Below are 6,297 nucleotides of genomic sequence, written 5' to 3' on the forward strand. Positions count from 1 at the left end.
CATCCATCCATCTATTTTCTGTCATGCTTATCCCAAGCAGGGTCGCAAGGGGTGCTGGTGCCTATCTCCAGCTGTCTATTGGTGAGAGGCGGGGTCCACCCCAAACAGACCTGGCCGTTCAGACACAGGTCGCTTTTGAAAAGATCAGATTCGTATCGGATCCAGGACCACCTAGCCAATTGGCCTGGGTCACAATGGAAAAAATCGGATCTGTGTTGTTCAGACAGCCATTGAAAGATCAGATACAGGTCGCATGTGGGCAAAAAAATCAGATTTGGGTCACTTCAGGATGCAGTGTGAACGTAGCCTTTGTTGCCCTCTTCTGTCAGTCCCATTTTTCCCTACCTCCCTTCTAGACTCCTCTGTCCACACCTGCTCCCAATCTGCTGATTAGCCTGGTGTTTGTTCAGGCTCCCATTTGTACACCTCATGTTCAGTCATCTTTTGCTGGCTCCTCATGTGTTTTCATGGATGTCTTCTAGATTTTGGTTTTCTGTATTTGTTATTTTGGACTTTTGCTTCAGTTGCTTCTTTGGGACATTAAAACTACAAGAACTCATCTCTGTTTCCCTCATCTCTTCATTGGGTTCTCTAAAACCTCCACTCAACCTGATAATAAGTAAAGCAACTTTTAAATATTAATAACGTAAAAAATACTTCAGAGCAGGGTTTGTTTTTGACAAGTTTTTTACTTCCAGGGGGCAAGTCTCTCATCCCACCGCATCCAAAAGGTGTTGGGTTGAGATCTGTGACTGTAGAGAAGCTTGGGGTCCAGAGAACTCATAGTGATGTTCAACTAACAAGCGATTATATGGGCTTTAATGCACGGCGTGTTATCCTGCTGGAAGTAGCATTCTGAAGATGGTTATACTGTAGTCAAAAACGGAAAGACGTGGTCAGTGACCATATAGAAAAGCTGTGGCCTTATAGTGTTCGGTTTACACCTAGGGATAAAAAGTGAGCCAACCGGCAATATCTTCATATCTCCGCACCACAGAAAACAACCTTTGATGAAAGGTTTTATCTTTTCCACATTAAATTCACCATTTTCCAATATCACCTGAATGTTGCAGCTGAAGTTAAGACTCATCTTTCAACATTCTTGCAAGAAGTTACTGTCTAGTTTTGGGAAACCTTGGAATTGGAACCTCAGGTTCCTGTCCTTGAGAGGTGCACCCAGTGTGATCTTCCACTTCCTGTAGCCAAGTCAATATGTTTTGCTTTCAGCGATCTTATCTCTAAATACCTTGGCTGTTGCTTTCTTTTGCAGTTCATGCTCTGTCAACCTCAGAAATTGACAATCTGAAGACATCAGCATCAACTATGCCGCTGTAAAAAAATCTCTTCTTTCGGTGCTAAATCTTAATGTCAGAGGGTCCTCTTTACAAAGTCTAGATGTCTGCAGGCACTCAGGTGCTGCCCTATTATTTTCTTATTCATTTAATACATCTATTAAAAAGGGCTTTTGAATGGACATATTGAAAACAGAAAAGGAGTTCTGATTTTTGAAAATAAAATTGTAAATGTTTTATAAGAATGATTAAATTGAAGTAAAACCTGCTGGCTAAAATCAGCTGGAATGGGATAAAGATAAAGATAAAAGCTAAGAAATAAAGCTAAGCTATAAAAATGCCATATACTGAAACCTACCAAGGTTAAAAAAAAAGTGATTGGGTAACAACTGATTGAAATACTTAAAATCCAAACTATTGGTGGTGATTGTATGAAAGCCTGATTTCCAATATTTCCTGTTTTCTTTTTCATTTTTTAATGATTGCATAATTATCAGTAAAGCAGATGTAGAGCCACTAAGAAGCGCCAGTCTGGAGTCAAAGCAGCGTGCAAGTCCTGCAATCAGCTGTGCTTTATCTGCCTCTTTACTGAGATATCAGAAACTACAGTGACGATAAGCAAACACCAAGGACACAGTACACCTGTCACCCTGAATGACTCAGTAGGATGACTTACTCATTGGATGACCTGAGTGTCTTATACTTAACAAAATGTTTTGGGTTGATTTAGTCTTTGGATGCATTTTCAGTTTTGGCCAGTGCATTTTTTTTTTACATGTAATAATCTTAATAATTAGGCCTGTATTAAGTTTAATAAAGCCAAATGCTTGCAGAAGTCATTTAATTGAATATGATTCCACCTCTGTGTAATTCAATCTAAAAATAAATACAGCTGTGCTAGCAAGGAGCTTTGTTAGGAGAATATTTGTGAACAAACAGCATGATGTAAACCTCGGTACACACCAGATATGGTGGAAGCATAAATCAGACTGGAAGCTTCGTTTTTTTTTTGCAGAAAAGAAAATCTAGTTCTGAAGTTCAACTCCTTATATCTCAAAGAAAATACTTTAAAACATGGTTCCTAGTTTATAAATCCCATAAGTGCCTTGCATTAAAATGTAACAAAGATTTGCTGTGGTTTTAGCACCATTCCAGACCACTCAGGTCTTCCAGTTCATGTCTGTTCTAAATCCACAGAATTTGAAGAAGTAGCACCATTAGTCTGTGCCCAGCTGGTTGAGATGTGCTCCTAAATACCTGAAGCTGTACTTGAAGAGAACATTGTTTCTACCATTTGATATGCCATTCTTTTCAGGTTTTTACTCGTAAAATATGGGAAAAATATGCAATGAATAATTCCCTTCTTTTTTCAGTTATTAACAACTGCATGGAAAACTAGTAAAAAAGGATAGTAGTGTTGCAATGCACAGCATACACAGATAATGGAGACTTGAATTATAGCACTGATAGAGCCTCTAATCTTTTCCACAGGTGTAATCTGTAGGGCAGAGATTACTAGAGAGAGATAGATCAGGTCAGCTTTACTTCAGCAGATTCCTAATGGCACAAAGCATTAATATTATCAAGGCTCTGGGGTTCACTGACCTGATAAAGAAGTAACTCTGCTCAGGCTTAGCTCAGGATAGAATAAAACATAAAAAATTGACATTTTAACATCACTCATTGCTTTTGCTTTTATTGTTTTATAAAGACAGTGGAAAGCGCCTGGAAGTTACATGGGATTCTATAATTTGTGGTGCTGTACCTTCACACCAGGTTCAAATGGTGTGCTGATCTCACAGGGTTGGGTTTTTTTAGCAAACACGTGAACATTTATCAGTAGTTTATAACACTGTATTGGATCCTTCTCCAAAAATGGAGATGATAGTAACAGGTATAGAAGGCATAGTTCAAAAAAAGTACCTGATATCATATAAAAATATGACCATGATGTTAACCATAAACCAATAGATTTATTGTCCTCGTGTTAACTTGAACCCTGGGTTTGTTGCCTTTATGGACTTTAAAGAGTTACTGTGAAGGATGCAGGCCTATAACTAGATGTGTTGTGAAAGTGTGCAGAGGTTAGTGAGAAACTCACTGAAAAGGGATTTCTTTTATCTTTAAGCTTCATTTGATGTTGTCTTCAGCTACATTTATTCAAGCTTTAAAAAAAGCCAGTTTTAATTGGCTTGTTTGCTCCTAAAGCTTAAAGGGCAGATATTTTATTTCCATTGTCACCACATGCTTGTTAAGAAAAATCCGCTGAAGCAGAGTCAATAACAATGCAGTCAAATGGGCTTCCTTATATGTATTAATCTTGTATTTTACTAAATGGCATCACTAACTAATTTAATGTGGTTGTATTAGAACTAAATTGATTGCATGTAATTGAATTTGTCTTTCAATATTTGTTTAGATTATGTTGGATCAATCTGATTTCCAAACCTGTTGAACCTGTTTGATTTGTAATTATCCTTGGCAAGACATTTGCTGCTGTTTAGGACTATTTAAATAAACTGACCTGAAATAAATCAGCCAATAACTAATTAACATTTTGTAGATGCCCAAAATATAAAATAATATCTGAGCTGGATAAGACGGTTTAAAGATATTTGGAGTGCTGTTTGTGTCCCAACAACTTAAAAACTGGTCAAATGATGTAGGGAAAAAAACCTAAATGAATATCAAATTTGAACAGAATTTCACATTAATTCTCATTTATTGAGTTAAATTAAAATGATCTATCATTGCATTTTGCTCTAGAGTTTTACTACTAATCTAAACAGTGCAGCAAAGCAAATCCCCCTTTGGTTTAAAAATGATTTAACTTAACCACTTTCACAGAGAAGTAAACAACAAGCTCTCTTCTCTTTTATTGCACCAACTGGATTTAATTGGTTATTGTTGAAGACTTGCTTTAAGGCTAATCCTTGCTATGAAGATCCAGTTTGCTCGGGCATTGAGGAAGAAAAAGCAAATAACGGACTGAAAGTGGAGAGCAGCTCTGCATCCATTACGGATAGAGTGTGGGACAGGTAAGACTGGTTTCCACTCAATTAACAGCCGCACTTTACAAAGAAAGCACAATACGCTTTTGCAAATCAACGCCCTCAACCCATCCAAATGTTCCTTTCCACATGTTGGATATAATGACAAAAATTACCCAGAACAAATCCCTCTATTTCCTTTTAATTCTATTTCTTTCAAACTGCAGTGGTTGAGCAAAAATAAATAAATACATCAATATTTAAAAAAGGAGAAACCTTGAAATATAAGGATGACTCTTACCTTATGTTCTGGAAGATGTGGTGATTACCTCGATGTCTCCTAGTGAAGAGAGAGTTGTTAATTTAGTTAAGTGAATAATCTACGGCTGAGCTTTCCTCTCATCGGTGTGTGTGTGATGCACAGAGGGTTTGATATATTTGTGCCCACACCCAGGTTTAACCACACCTGCAATTTCCTGTCGCGATATTTACTCTGTGACAGCGTTAAATGCACCTGCACTCAGCACCTCCCACACACAAGAGGATGATGAGGAGGAGGGGATTCTGGACAGATGTTTGGCTTTAGATTTAGATTTTCCTGAATGGGAGAAAGTTTAGAAAACAATTTCTCAACTGAGAAGGATTAAGTCCTTTCAGAAGGTTTTATGGGCAGCAGCCCTCAACTCCATGGTGGAAATTACAGAGGCCTTATAGCTTATTTGTTGAACAAGTGTTCAACAAGAGAAAAAGCACTCAAGGAGTTAATAGTTGTATTATAAAGGAATTAGAGGTTCTCAGAATCAATCACTTGAGAAATAATAACTTATTGTTATTTTCAGGATTTCATAAATCTTGCTTTTGTGTTCCATCTGCAGACACATTATTTTTTTCATATTTTTACATGGCAACCCAGGGGTCCATATTGTCTGGTGCTTTAAACGCCTGTAAGCAGTTAAAAGGTGCTGTTCCATAATGATTCTCTATTTAGGATTTTACTAAAAGATATCTTTTCTGTTTTTTTTCAGGAACTTAATATACTCTGGGTTCTCAAGCCCAAGTATTTTAATTCTACACTAAAAAGAGGTTAATTAAAACACACATTTGAATTAATTAGTGCGAGCCATTTTTTCCCAGAGTGGGATAATATTATTACTTTTATTTAATTCTGTTCTATATTGTCATTGTGGGTAAGGGTGGTTAAAAAGAGTCGTTATCAACAGAGTAATACGTACTCTGAGTTGAGCGGCCATGCAGAAGGAAGGAGATCATTTTCTAACAACTTTATTAGCAAAGTGAACCTTGGTGGAGCTGAAAAAGTGTGGAAAATGGTCACCAAGCCTGGGTAGTTCAGTCAGAATAAATGGGGCAAAACTTCGAAAAACTACTGTCAGAAGTTTGTCAAGGCAAATTCAAGTCATTAAATTAAAACATAATCTATCAACCATCGATTACATTTGTAAATTTTAGATACTAACATTTTTCTTTATTCTGTCTCCTAGCAAGTTAAAACATAAATAGTAATTAAAACTTGCCAAAAACAGGAAAAAGGTTTAGTCTGATTTTGTTTCACAGAGTAAGAGCTAGTTAAAAAATATATATATATTTCTTTGGTAACTTCTATTTAAACTTGGATGCCCTGGATGCCAGTGGTGCAGAAACTACCACTGTGTTACAGTTGGGAAAGTCATGCAAATTGGTGTTTATATTCAACTGCAAGCATGAGGCTTATCTTTAAACTGCATTCAAAAGTATTTGCACAATTTCTGAGATAACAAAGGAAAACTTTGCAGGATTCTGAACCATTGCCAAACAATGTCTTAGATGCAGTGTTAAAAAAAAAGGTTTACGACCTGAATTTCAGTTGGAACTTTAAGAAATTCCTCATGTTAGATTACAGCACTCCTTGTACTTCATTAAGGCAGCTTAAAGACGTAAAAAAGCTCCTTAATTCCCTTCATGGTTCAGCTTTGTTTTTCTTAAAGTATTTCAATAAACTTTCAGGTGCTTTTACTTTT

At 36.7% G+C, this 6,297-nt stretch overlaps 1 protein-coding gene across 2 annotated transcripts in view; it reads right to left on the bottom strand.

Annotated features, from left to right (window-relative positions):
• LOC107104799 (villin-1-like) overlaps positions 1–4,716 on the bottom strand; it is a 17,313-nt gene extending 12,597 nt beyond the window's left edge. For both annotated transcript variants that reach the window (XM_015404896.1, XM_015404893.1), the window contains exon 1: positions 4,584–4,716. The gene's annotated coding sequence lies outside the window, so the exon portion shown is untranslated. The remainder of the gene's footprint in view (positions 1–4,583) is intronic.
• Positions 4,717–6,297: the final 1,581 nt, after the last annotated feature.

The sequence above is a fragment of the Cyprinodon variegatus genome, unplaced genomic scaffold, assembly GCF_000732505.1.
Source record: "Cyprinodon variegatus isolate N-32 unplaced genomic scaffold, C_variegatus-1.0 Scaffold1889, whole genome shotgun sequence".
In the NCBI taxonomy this organism is placed as follows: domain Eukaryota; kingdom Metazoa; phylum Chordata; class Actinopteri; order Cyprinodontiformes; family Cyprinodontidae; genus Cyprinodon; species Cyprinodon variegatus.